Consider the following 13,822-nt stretch of genomic DNA (forward strand, 5'->3'; position numbering starts at 1 on the left):
AACAAAGAAATGAATGAAACTATTATTGATAGTAAAGGCCCATTTCAAACGGGAAGCTTAAAGATAAGTTCTTTAGATTGGTCAATCAGTTAGTCATTGAACATTTACTGAGCAACTCCAAAGTTCCAGGCACCATGCAGGCCTAGCCAAGGACTCCAGGGTCTAGTCAGGAAGTCAGGCAAGTAAACAAACCATAAGGCAATGTAGCAAGCTCTACGATAGAGGTATACATAGGATACAAAGGAGGAGAAAGAAGATGTATTTAGTCCCAGGGAAGGGGGGAGCAGTTTCCTGGTGAGGGAGTTGCTTAAGGTATTAACAGTCCTATCTGTAAAGTGAGAACGGGGAACTGGCCATCGGGAACTCCATGTCATTGCCCTCCAGGATATACTAATGAGGAAGGTATATAACCATGCCCCATATGAAATGAAGTGATTCCACATATTGGTACTGAGAGATCTTGACCATCAATGCTTGAGGATGTAATTTTTATGATCACCAGTGAGTTAGGCAGGCCAAAACTAACAGAGCTCCAGGGAAATATGACAGAAACAAAACTTTCATAGGCTTTCACAAGCAACACATCTTCTGACTGTGGCTGTATATCTTGTTAGAGTCCTCAAGCATTTCTGGGAACTATTCTGGTGAACTGGTTTCTTGATTCAAATTGGGCCACTAAATTCCGGTTTAATAATTACTTGTATTCTATTATCCCCAAGCACAAAACAAATATTTTCTTAAATGCCTTTGCTAAAAAAAAAAAAAAAATCAATTATCTGGGCTTTGTTTTCCATCTTAAAAATGCTGTATCTTTCCTGAGAAACAAATATTCCAAAGGCCTCACTGTTTATACTCCTTGTCATTTACAACTCTGACATCAAAGTCTGTACTCAGCTTTGTTAATGGGATCTGTTCTGTCCTCTGTGTGAACATACCACTTCATTACTGTAGAGAGTATCTGAGTTCTAACTTAAGATTTCTTAATAGAAAAAACAGCTCTCCATCACTAGAATGGTACAGTTACAGAATTGGAAGGGACCTTGAAACTACTTGTGTAATAGAGCTTAGGTGATGAAGGACAAATTACCCAGCACTTGAGCTAACTTTTGTTTTAAGTGAGAGAAGACACCCTTTCATTTACTATTAATATAACAGAACCTTTGTAAGAATCAAATAAAATAGTGGAATGGCAGGATTTTTCTATTCAAAGTGATTTTGCTTTTGCTGTCCTGAACTAACTACAGCTAACATTTATTGAGGGGTTATTATGTGCTAGGCACTATGCTAAGCACTTTATAAGGATTATTTCATTTTGACATTATTTCATTTATTTACAATAATCCTAATACATTGGAGCCATTTTTATTCTTATTTTACAATGAGGAAATTGAGGTTGAGAGAAGCTGACAGCCAAGTAGAGTGTGAGTTCCTGTACTGATTTTGCCATTAACTGATGTGTAACTATCATCAGTAGGTTCTTTAATCTCACATAATCACACATCTATGTGTAAACTGGGAACAATTACATACCTACCTCACAGGGTAGATGGGAGGATTACGTGAGATATTGGCTCAAAGCACATCTGCCATGAAATCTGTTTTTCCTTCTTGGGTTACTGTAAGCTACTAGAAAGAACCTGAGCTGTGGAATCAGATGATATGGGCAAAAAGCCCTGTTCTGCTACTTGTTAGTTATGTGACATCAGGCTGTATGTCACTTCTCAATTTCTTCCCCTATAAAATACGAAGAAAAAAAGTATCTATACCTCCCAGAGATACTGAAGGAATAAGTGAGCTGATTCCTCATAAAGAGCTTACTTAGCCTAAGGCTGCTATAAACCAAGATGCCATCTCCTATTCCTCTTTGAGGGTCACATGATAATTTTCTTAAGAGTACAACAAAAATATGGAATGTGACTTCTAGGAAGACTGCAGGGGAGGTTTAAGAGGTCTACTATGTGGGAAAGGAGGTCCTGGTTAGCCACAGAGCAGGTCAGTGTGGGAGGTGTGCCTTGTTGCCTTCTTATTCCATGGCATCAAAGAGAAGACAAGTCCCCATAAAAGGGTATAACTGAACAAGGTGGCCAATTGCTCATGTGGATGCTTAAGGTAGTTCTCGATCAGTATCAACTGAATTCCTAGGAAGGCTACCACTGTAGTTTCATATCTATGAAAAAAGCCTTCCTGTAGAAATGATGAGTAAGAAGTGTTTCAAAGATATTTATAGCATCTTCCTATGAGCAGGACAATGGGGAGGGCCCTTACAAACATGCTAATAAAGTCCTCTTAGAAGAGACGGGCTGGATTTATTCTTTTGAATGTAGAGATTTAGGACCCCAGTCAAAGGTAATGTGTGTCATGAAATAGAGACAGATAAACTGCTACCTTTCTGGGACAATTTTTATACAACTTCAATACAGACAAAAAGAGGTAAAAGCATCTATACCTCAAATGGGTCTCTCAAAACCTCCACACCAACAATACTACTCACACGTTAGAACCTCATTCATAACCTGATTTTTTAGTGCATGATAGATCTAGAAAAAAAAAAACAGAAATAGTGTGGGTAAGAGGAGCAAATAAATGTCTGGTTATAATTTGACATAGAGGAGGTAGAAAAGAAAATACAAAAAGATATTATTTAATACCCTCAAGTGTGTTCATAAACACCACACTGAACTTCAAGCAGGAAGTATGGATTACCTTTAAAAATATCCATCAAAATGTTACTAAAAAAAGAAAGCTCTGACACAGGAAAAACAGCAGTTGTTGGAAAATTTACCTTCATATACCACCCAGTTCAATACCCAAAAAAAAATCAACAAAATGTCATTCTGTATTCTTTCCAAATCTATGTATAATTCTCTTGCCCATTTTGGGGATACACTTTTATAGTGTTCTCTTTGTCACTATGCAGAAGAAAAACAATTCGAAATGTAAAAATTAACATTCTCAACTACCTCAACTTCTTCAAATTAAATACATGAGAAAGTTTTTTATGTTTCCTCTCAGGAAGATTAATGAGAAATTTAGTAAAAGACCTAGGTGTTTCTTTCTTCTTCACTCAAAATTGGTAAATAGAAAAAAAAAAAACACAAAAAACTAGTAAGCATAGACATTATAAGGAAATTTGGGGTGGGAAGAGGAAATTTGTACTTCCTCCATAGTTCTATGTGTTTGTATATGTTTGAAAGCTGTGTATCTATTTCTATAAGAACTGTTATTCCAGTCTTTTCTAGCACTGGAAGCTTAATAAACTGAGAATATAAATGATCCATTCCAAGTGGCTTCTGTTCCTGAATGACCAAGCCAACCAGGATCCACACAGATACTGAATTCTTTCTTCCCCTTCCCACCCCCCAGATCCTGAGTTCTTTCAACAGGTTCTAAGAGCTGGAAATTTCTGGGTTTGGGGGTAAAATCAGCAGGAAAATTCTTCTGTTTCCTGGATTGAACAAAATGACTGCTGAAGAACAGTTGAGGAAACTATTCAAATTCCTCAATGTAATACCGTAATTTGCTCATTATAAAAATAATTTAGACATCTAGCTAAAGCCAAAAAAAATTCCACTGAAATTGTCCTAGTTTGATTTAGGGCACAAATTTTGTAATCAGAGACAACACCAGATCTCAAATAGGAATTGCTTCTTATTCTCCTTATTAAATCAATGAAGAAATCACATCTACAGGAGACTGTGGTCTATGTAATATCACAGCTCTCACAGCTTCTGGTGGTGTCTGTGCCACATCTCTCTCTTCTATTTAATTTCTATGTAACAGCTTCAGAGTTGACCCTACATCTTATGCACAATTATACATATCCCTCTGGGATAAGTAATGACTTTCTAAACAAATTTCATACAAAGGGGTGGGGAATTACTCTTCCTTTTTTTTTTTTTTTTAAGATTTTATTTATTTATTTGACAGAGAGAGAGAGAGAGACAGCCAGCGAGAGAGGGAACACAGGCAGGGGGGTGGGAGTGGAAGAAGCAGGCTTCCGGCGGAGGAGCCCAGTGCGGGGCTTGATCCCAGAACACTGGGATCACACCCTGAGCTGAAGGCAGACGCTTAACGACTGCGCCACCCAGGCGCCCCTGGGGAATTACTCTTTCTGATCAACTTATTCATAGAATCCCTCATAAATGTTTCATAACAACATCTAATGCACGGGTCAGCAAAATATGGCTATTTTGGTTAATAAAGTTTCATTGGAACACAGTCACGGCCACTCATTTGTGCATTGCTCTATGGCTGCTTTCTGGTGGGACAGACTGAGTAGTTCTGACAGAAACTGAATGGCCCACAAAGCCTAAAAAATGTCCTGTCTGGCCCTTTCCAGAAAATGTTTGCTGGCTTCTGACCTAAGGGCACCCTTTGGACAATCAGTCACTGAATGTCATTATATCCAACATTACATCCATTATATCCATTGCTTGTCTACTATCCAACAGCTTTGTAAATATATGAACTCTGCTAGGTTAAGTCCATGTGAATTTTGGCATGGAGACTAGGTTAAAATAAAATCTGGCCATTTGATGATGAGACAAAATCAATGATTGATTGATTGATTCATTCATTCATTCAAAAGAATAATTATGCACTATGTGCAAAGTACCAGAAATATAAGGGTGAGCAAAGACAGTATGTACTGCATTCATGGAATTAACAGTCCAGTAGAGGAGGCTGAAATTATTTAGATAACACAGATGTATGTAAAATTGCTGCTGTTAAGTGGCGCAAGAAAGAAGTCATGGTGCCACTAGAGCGTATAATGGAATTATGGCTTAGTCAAAAAGGTCAGGGAAGTCTTCTCAAGCAAGTGTTTCTAGAGCTGAGGGTTGAGGGCTGAGCAGGAGGAGTTAGCCAAATAAATAGCAGAGGAAAGAGGTGCAGGCAAACACAACATGGGCAAAGGTCCAGGGGTAGGAGGGATAATGGCAGGTATAAGCTACTAAAAGCAGGCCAGCATATTTGGAGCAGAAAGAGTGAAGAAGGGAAGAGTCTGAGGTGAAATTGTGAGCCAGACCAAGCAGGGCCTTGAAAATCCTATTAATGAGTTTTTAATTATTCTAAGGGCAAAGTTAAACCTTGTAATCCCTGGGTGATAGTCTCCCCCTAGGGCCACTATTATCTTCATGGATAGTTTTTTCTTTCTTTCCTTTTAAAATCCTGAGCCAAAACAAGGCTTTATTCTGAGTATCACCTAAGTCTTCATCATTCTATTCAATAAGAGAAAAAATAGAAAAGAAAAGAAAGGAAAACAATAAAGAATTTACTTGTACATTTTAAACTAATAAGTCAATTACATCTCAAAAAAAAAAACCTGGGGAAAATAATAAAATAAATTAAAAAGCAACAAACAAAAAGAATTTACTAAGTAGCCAAGTATTAAACATGTATAAAGAGAATTATGTGGGCTGCTTCCAACCCTCTTTCCGTCTGGAGAGGTGGATATCAGGAATTGTGTTGGATAGGGATAGTCACACAGCCATGATCTGTTTCCTGCTGGGAACAGTACATTTTTCAGCTTTAATTATACTATTTGATGAACAGCATTTTGTAGCTGAAAGGCAAGGGAAGGCACCAGGGGAAACTCGTGAAAACAGAAGGTAATAAAGAGAAGTGCAAAAGTCCCAAGAACAAGACAGGTAAACCATGGCTCAGCCACTTAACTGTGTGACCTTGGACAAGTTACTTAACTTTTTTTGAGTTCTAGTTTTCCCATTTGTAAAAATGAGAATAATCAGATGTCTATCAAAGAGTTGTCATGAAAATTCAGTAAGATGATGTTAAAGCTTCTAAAGTTTAGCAGGAACTCTGATACTGTTTTCCTCCTTTCCAATAATATAGTCTATTTCTGATGTACATTATGAAACAGGGAAACCAGGGTAATCAGCAATAGAAGATATAGATAAGGAAGTAAAGGTAGAAAAAGTCTTATCTGCAACTATAGTAGGTGCCTCCTTGTTGACTTACAGTGCTTTGTAAACTTCACCGACTTTTGTTCTCTAACCTAATGACTCAATGACTAATACCTTAAAATGACCTTAACCCCAATCTTCTAAAGCAGGTAACAAAAATACATAAGTCAAAAGTAGAGACTTACTTTTGATTATAAAATAAAAAGTTATTCCAGATAATATTTCATGACATAGTCAAGAACATTTGTAAATTAAAAGAACAATGACAACAACAGAAATCAGCTGATACCCCCCTCTTCCCAAGATGTGGGTGTATGGGGCATACCCAGCTGCTAAGTATGTCACTGGTAATCACTGTGACTGGTTTGGAGGGTGAGATTAGCAATACCAAAGGAAGCAATTATTTCTACAGACAAAATTAGTCTCACTCTGATCCCCGGAACTCAGAAGACTTAAAAATTATAGTTTAGCTATAGAATTGCTTAAAGAACCACTACGAATGTATTGTGTAACTCTAATCAACTTTAAAGTGTGTTATTATACCTTTTTGATTAGGAAATACTAACTTAAGCACCTTGTATTCCTCTGTACCTTTTAGTAAAACAAATAACTATGTTAGTGCTCCCAGAAAGAGCCCAAGGTTGCTATTGTTTATTTTTCCTTCTTTCAACTGATGAAAGGCACTGAGAGTGAAGTGGCCTATTTAAGATAGTATTATGGGTAAAAATTTAGTCATGGATTCCTGGCTTCCCCAAATGAAGAACCAAACCGTGCTATACAACTAAGCATTCAGAAAAAATTGAAGGATAAAAATCTAAAGGATATTTAAATAATTAAGCAAGAAGCCAATAACCAATTATGAAAGGTCTTATTTAAAGTTATCTTATTAAAAACAAACAGAATACTACTAATACATCAAAACAGAGTTTGGGGAAACACCTTAAGGTTTCTTTGTAGGCCTAGCCTCAGCAGTTGTAGAACCAGGAGCTTACAATAGGAAACTTTTGTTTAGTTGTACACTTTAAAAAAAATTTTTATTTATTTATTTGCCAGCGAGAAAGAGAGAGAGCAAGCAGGGGGAGTGGCAAGCAGAAGGAGAAGTAGGCTCCCCGCCACGCAGGGAGCCCAATGTGGAACTCAATCCCAGGACTCTGGACTCATGACCTGAGACAAAGGCAGCTGCTTAACCGACTGAGCCACCCAGGCGTCCCTGTTTAGTTGTACCCTTAATGATAAATCACTCTGGTCATTTACTCAGTTTGGTGGAGGGGTTGGGGGGGGGAGTTTCCTTGCTTCATATTTAGGAAATGTTCCTCCCAAGTCTTTGAAATTTACTCACCATAATTTATATTATCAGATGGCATTCACCTAATAACAGCATCCTGGGAAATAAAATGGCAAAAGAATTCGGGACACATGAAAGAATTGGCCAAGTTAAGACCATATAATTATGAAAAATGAACAATCATAGAGCAGATGTCTGCTTGTCAGGGAGGCTGTACAGAGAAGGTGCCCCTCCCCAGTGCCTGCTGGGAAGAGCCAGGCAAACCCATCTCCATGCTCTTCCAACTCTGAAGATGTTTTATGATTCTGAGACAGTTTTCTAAGCCAATTTGGTCCTTCTCTGCACATCCTAAGCCATGTAACAATTTAACTTTTCGTACATTGCTTGGTAACCATGTTTTACACACAAAGTACTGTCTCTTGATAACAAAGGAATATTAACATGATGACATAGTCACTTTAGAGATCAGAAACAGAATGCTGTTGCCTTAAAAGGAAAAAATATTTCTTATCTTACCATCACCAATGTCTACACAGCTTTGCTTTTATTTTTGTCAGAAATATATTCCCCAAGCCTGATTCTCATCTTTTAAATTAAAGTCTATGCAATGAAGTAATCTGTAAACGTAATAGCAGTCTCTTCCACGAAGAGAAAAACACTTGTGAAAATAAATGTCTTTTCACTGTTAAAGATGAATTACTTGGATACCTATTCCAATTTCAATTTCATTTCCAAATTCTCAACTTTCAGGGCTTGAAGAGGTAATACAGTGGTCTACTCTAATAGTCTCTTATGATTTCTTTCTTTTTCAAAGATTTCTTTCTTTCTTTCAGAGAGAGAGGTGGGGGAGGGGCAGAGAGAGGGTGAGGGAGAAAATCTCAAGCAGACTCCTGGCCGAGCATGAAGCCCAACTCCGGGCTTGATCTCACGAACCTGAGAGCATCATCTGAGCCAAAATCAAGAGTTGGATGCTTAACTGACTGAGCCACCCCTCTTAGGATTTTTGTATTTATATTTTTTTTACTTTCTTTTTTTCCCAGTGTTATTCAGAAATAATTAACATACATGACTATGTAAATTTAAGGCATACAGCATGATGGTTTGATTTACATATATTGTGAAAATTTTTACCTTGTATTAAAAAGCGTTCAAACAATTTCATATTTTTAATTTGGTAAAGGGGAAAGAATTCAGAGAGGAGATAGAATAGCAATTATGAACTGTGATTAAATCCTGCAGAGTCCAAAATCATGAATTTAAAACAACCAACAGATATTATTCTGAGCCAAGGACAGTTCTAATGGATTCCGGCCAGTTAAAGTCGAGGTAAGTGGTCAAGGTTCCTTGTTACCTCTGGATTCCTTCTAGATCCATAGGGCTCCAAGATGAAAGTGGGGGGAGAAGAGAAGGAAGGACCTAGAAGATGATGATTAAACATTCAGTAAGAGGAGAATGATTACATGAATAATAGCACCGTCATACAATGAAGTACTACGCAGCTATTAGAAATTGTGGCATGGAAGAATAATGACAATGGCTACTGTTCCCAAAACAACAAGCACATTATAAAAGACACAGAAAAGAAGAAAGCCTACAAGAAGCAATAGAAAAAGATGAAGAGTAGGAATCTCAGCATGGTTGGATTAAGGATAAATTTTTTTATTCTTTATGCCTGCTTCCTCATTTTCAGTGCTTCACATATGTGACATATTACTTAAATTTTTTTATTTAAAAAAGGGAAATGCTGACAGAAAAGGGAGAAGAAAACAACAATAATAAAGCACTCATAGCAGAAGGAAGGCAAGTGTTAGCACCTGTGCAATGAATGTGCTGCATTCCTCTGATGGAGAAAGTGCCTGCACTTGGCAATTTGGTGCTTTATATTATAGAGCCAGCAAACTTCTATTTAAAAACTATAGCCAATGTGCTGGAAGCAGCAGTCTCTACTGAAGGTTAAAAAAAAGAACACTCTGGATGCAGGCCTCAGCATGTAGCCACCACTAAGGCAAACTGAAATCGTTTCTCACCTGAAAGTAATTATGGTATGTACTGTAACTCGTATCAAAGAGAGTAGGGTGGATACAAGAAGTCTCTAATGACACTAAAAAAAAAAAAAAAAAAAAAAAGCACCCTTTAATTTTTAAGATCAACAGTCTGTGGGGCGAAATGCCTTCAGCCCACTCCTCAGCTGCAAGTGCAACTAACAGGGAATTCTGATCCAGACATGAAACCATGTGGATCAGGGAAATCATAGCACTGAAAGGTTCAATAACAAAAAAACAGGAGCCTCACATTTAGCTGCTAAAACAAAGACCTTTGAACACTGTTTATCCATCCTTTCCAGGATGAGAATTCCTTTTTCATAACAAAAAGTTTCCTAATTCCCCATTCACAGTACTTGTAGCTTTTCCTACTGACAGACTGAAAAAAGATATAACCAAGAAGGCCTACAACAAATTCAGAAAATATTTAAATGACTTGTATGCCATCAATCACAATAGTATCCATAGCTATTCTGGGAACACATCAATATGAATGTTTTTGGAATACAGATTGGAAGAACCCTTTGACAATTTTGAAAGCTCCCAGGGGTTAAAGGTTTACATGTTGAGAACCACTGCTGCAAAGCATATAATATATAATGAACGAAGACCATAATCTCGAGAACTTTATCTTTCCCAAGGTTATCACTTGAAATACAACTATCACACACTTATAAAAGAAATACACAATTTCATGGTGAGGTGCTAAGCAGAAGAAATGAAAACAGCTATGAATGAGTCACACGCTGTGGGCACGGAAGTGCGTGTGGCACTTCTGAGCCCACGGGTTTCTTCTGTTGGCTCTGTGACAGAGGTTTAGCATAGAAGTAGGGACATGAGAACCCTGATATGGAGGGGAGGGGGTTCTTGTCTAAAAAGTATGGGATAAAGGTGCCTTCTCTTTCCTTATAAAGCCTTCCTGTGTCATTAGGCTGCCCGCCCCCAACCCCAAAGAAACAGGGGTGGCCCATAAGTGCCAAAAGAATAATTGTCTGGGCTTTGCATGCTGAAATTGACTTGGCAAGCTCTCCACCTCACAAAGAACACAAAGAGCTTAGTTTAGTCTGTGTGTAAATGCTTCACAATCATTACCAAAACATCCAAAGCAACATGCTCAAGGGAGGGTAATGAAGCTTTGTCTCTCCCCCTTAGTTGTAAGCTTCTGATATCCATTTATTTACTTATAACTCCTAGCAGCAGCCAACCTCCTCGATCAACATGCACTCTTGGCTGCCTTGGGCACTTCCCAACAAAGGGCTATATGGAAGCACACATGGTGGGTAAAAACCCCAAGCTCAATCTATCCCAACCCCATGGACTCTGGAGCATCTGAAATCTAGATCTATTCAACAGAGCTGGAATGGGGGCTCTGTACTAAACAAAGAGCACTGAAAAGCACTCCTTCATACAGATAATGGGCCTAGAAGCTTCAGAAACGGCTTGGTTGACCCATATAGCAGAGGACATGAGGAGAGCCCAGATGTCAATTTGAAGAATCCTGAAAGCAGTTTGATCCAAACTTACAGGGTCTAGTCAAAGCCACACTACCCAGGGCAAGTGTGGCTGCATGTGGTTTTCCTGATGCTTTCTGATGCTCCTTCATGCAGACCTCCAGCCTTATTAACAACTTCTTTCCTACCACCTAGAATAAGTTGAATAATGGAGAGGAGCAAAGGAGCATGACCTTAATTCACACTGTGCCCTCATTTCAGACCAAGTCCAGACATTTTTTTTCTCTCTTCCTGGTGCTATGTTCTCCTGTCCTATCACCTTGTCATGATGCAGGTCCTTTGAGCTGACTGACCTTTTCAATTTTGCTGACGTAGTCAAAATTGTACCATGAATGCTGAGAAGGTGTGTCTCCCATGTTTAAAGAGAGCATTATTCCAAATGAGAAAGAATTCAGGCAATAGAATGTAGGCTTGCAAAGACTGGGTGGGCTCTGAAGCCAATTGGAATTCCTGCTGTGTCACTTACCAGTTCTGTGGTCTGAAGCGGATAGACTTAACCTCTTGAAACTCTCCCATAAAGCACAGACTACAAGTACCTGCCTGATAGTGCATGCAAAAAAGGGAATAATGAGTATAAAGTGCCTTAGCACAGTGCCCAGCCACAAGATAGTAAGTTTTGTGTTGCTGCTGTGTAATGCTGTGTTAGAAATGATTTTAAAAGTCATGTTGGTAGAAGAGACATGCTAATGAGAACATGGGTAAGCATACCTTTTTGAATCAGTGCTCTTCATCACCTTGTGAGGAATAGTTATGGCCAGTTGGGACCAAGAAGCCAGTCACTTTATGTTAAGCCCCTCCAAACTGCCAGGATCATAATTCCCTATTGCCTCTCTGCTAAATAACAGGCACCAGTTCCTGGCCAAACCCAATTTCTTCAGTTTGCCACTCTCCAGCTTGGCAAGGCACGAAATTACTCACTCTCTGAAAATACCAGTTTAGCATTGACTAAAAGAACTACCCCTGTTCAGCAAGTAAGGCTGAGTAATATACTCTCCTCATGATGCTAAAATCCATTAGTTATTTCTTATCTCATCATAAGAGGGAAGGCATATGCGATGAACCAACAGATAAAATTGTATAATTGTATCTCCACCAGGATGTTTTACATTCCTGTCATATGCCAGGCACTGGGCATAGTACTTCACACACATGATCTCACATCTTCCCAATAACCCTGCAAGACAGAGTCCTAAAGAAATGAAGTAAATTGGGTCAAACTGCACAGCATGCAGTGATGGAGGCAGTGCTGTGATTCAGCCTGGCTGGCCCCAAAGACTGTGCTCCTCGTCCTCCCGTACACCATGCTATTTCCTACTATTTTGCTTATATTGGGATTCTAAAGAACAACCAGAAGCTCTAGGACACCAAAGATTTGATACGTAACTAGAGTAGATGGAATACTAAAAACAAAACAAAAGCCCTAATTTATAAATTCAAACATGTCGTTTTGTCAAAGATTTTCCTTTATAAAGCTTATTCTGAAAGAGTGCCACGGCTGACATACATTGGAAATGTCTTCAAAACCCTTTCAAAGGCCACGTACAAAAGCTAACCCCATTATTTTAAGGTCACATTTGGTTCCTTGACCAAAAACAGTATTAATTGACCCAAACTCTGACTTGATTCACTAGATTTGGTTTCAAAAACTTTTCCCCATTATCAGAAGTCAAATTCAGTTTTCAATGGACCAGAATTTGCCATAGCTGAGGGATATTCCAAAATAAAAAACTAAAAAGTGGAGTTCCAAAACTGTTCTGACCAGTGTCAACGCTGTTAAAATGAGGTCACAGCAACTTTCTCCTCTTTGAAATAATTTTTGCTTTGCTCCTGGGATATAGCCCACTTTTCGGCTTCCCTGTCTGCCTGACACACAATCCTTGATGCCTCCTTTCTTTTTTTTTTTTTTTTTCCACATTGCACTCTTTTTTTTTCTTTCTAAAAAGAATCATTTCTTAAAATGTTTATGCATCCAATACTATGTTGTCCCTGATGCTTTCTTTTTAAATCTTTTATTATGAACATTCCCGAATATACAAAAAGTACGAAGAATATAGTAAAGCCCATGTACCCATCCCCATCTTCAACAATCCTCAAAACCTTGTCATATTTACTTTACTTTACACCATGCTTTTATTTTTCCTGGAGTACTTAAAAGTAAAGCCCAGGATATTATGTCATTTCACACTTAGATACTTCATTAGGTATCTGGAGAAATAAAAAAAAGACATTCTCCCATATAAATACAATGCCATCAATACATATAACAAAATTAACAATAACTTCTTAACATCACCTCTTAACATCATCTAATACATAGTCCACATTCAAATTTCCTTGGTCTTCTTTTTTTATACCCCAGGGATAATCACATCAACTACTACTAAGGTAACCTTTTATTGCTTTGTTAATGACTTTCAAGGCTTCGTCTCATTCATCCTTTTTTCTCTTCTGAAAAAAGCCTCTAAAATGTGAAAGCAGTGTGACTGAATAAATTAGTCTCTTCTTCCAAAAAAAATATTTTTAAACATATCATTATACTTTGAAAATATTTTCCTATGTTATTAAATATTCTTTGAAAATTTGACTTTTGCTGGTGGCCTAAATGGCCAGTACTGTATATTCCATGGATTTATTTAATTATTCTCTACTATTTGTTGGATACTTTGTTGTTTCATCTTCATTACTATGAACAGCCCTGTGGTGAACAGCCTTACACGTGCCCAAGGTTCACCTTTCTATCCTCACCTTTCACCAATGGACACCTCCTTGGCTTCAGCCATAAGGATGATTTGATACTCACTACATGCTGTGTTTTTCATCTATCTTCAATCTGTACATATGACTTGGACACCTATCCTCCAAGGCCCAACTTCCCTCTGAGGTGCTTTCACTGAGTCCCTTTGGTGGAGTAGTCATTTCCTCTCAAATGCTCCCAAAACACTTTGTACAGTGGACATGATTTATAGTATTTATTGGTATTTTGTATTTAATCATGAACCTATATTTTTACCACACTAAGCTGTGTACTTCTCAACACTTCAGTTCTTTTGTTTTTCTGTAAAA

General features: G+C 38.0%; 2 protein-coding genes across 7 annotated transcripts in view; one reads left to right on the forward strand and one right to left on the reverse strand.

Annotated features, from left to right (window-relative positions):
• The window catches only part of CMSS1 (cms1 ribosomal small subunit homolog), a 384,053-nt gene that overhangs the window by 234,926 nt on the left and 135,305 nt on the right, over positions 1-13,822 (reverse strand). The window lies entirely within an intron of this gene.
• Positions 1-13,822, forward strand: part of FILIP1L (filamin A interacting protein 1 like) — a 291,272-nt gene that overhangs the window by 148,104 nt on the left and 129,346 nt on the right. Inside the window, exon 1 of one of the 3 annotated variants that reach the window (XM_087861694.1) lies at positions 8,517-8,532. The exons of the other annotated variants lie outside the window; for them this stretch is intronic. The gene's annotated coding sequence lies outside the window, so the exon portion shown is untranslated. Of the gene's footprint in view, positions 1-8,516; positions 8,533-13,822 lie in introns of those variants that run through there. 3 annotated transcript variants of the gene reach the window in all.

Source organism: Ursus americanus, chromosome 4 (assembly GCF_024610735.1).
Source record: "Ursus americanus isolate L20-20 chromosome 4, mUrsAme1.1.p, whole genome shotgun sequence".
Taxonomy (NCBI): domain Eukaryota; kingdom Metazoa; phylum Chordata; class Mammalia; order Carnivora; family Ursidae; genus Ursus; species Ursus americanus.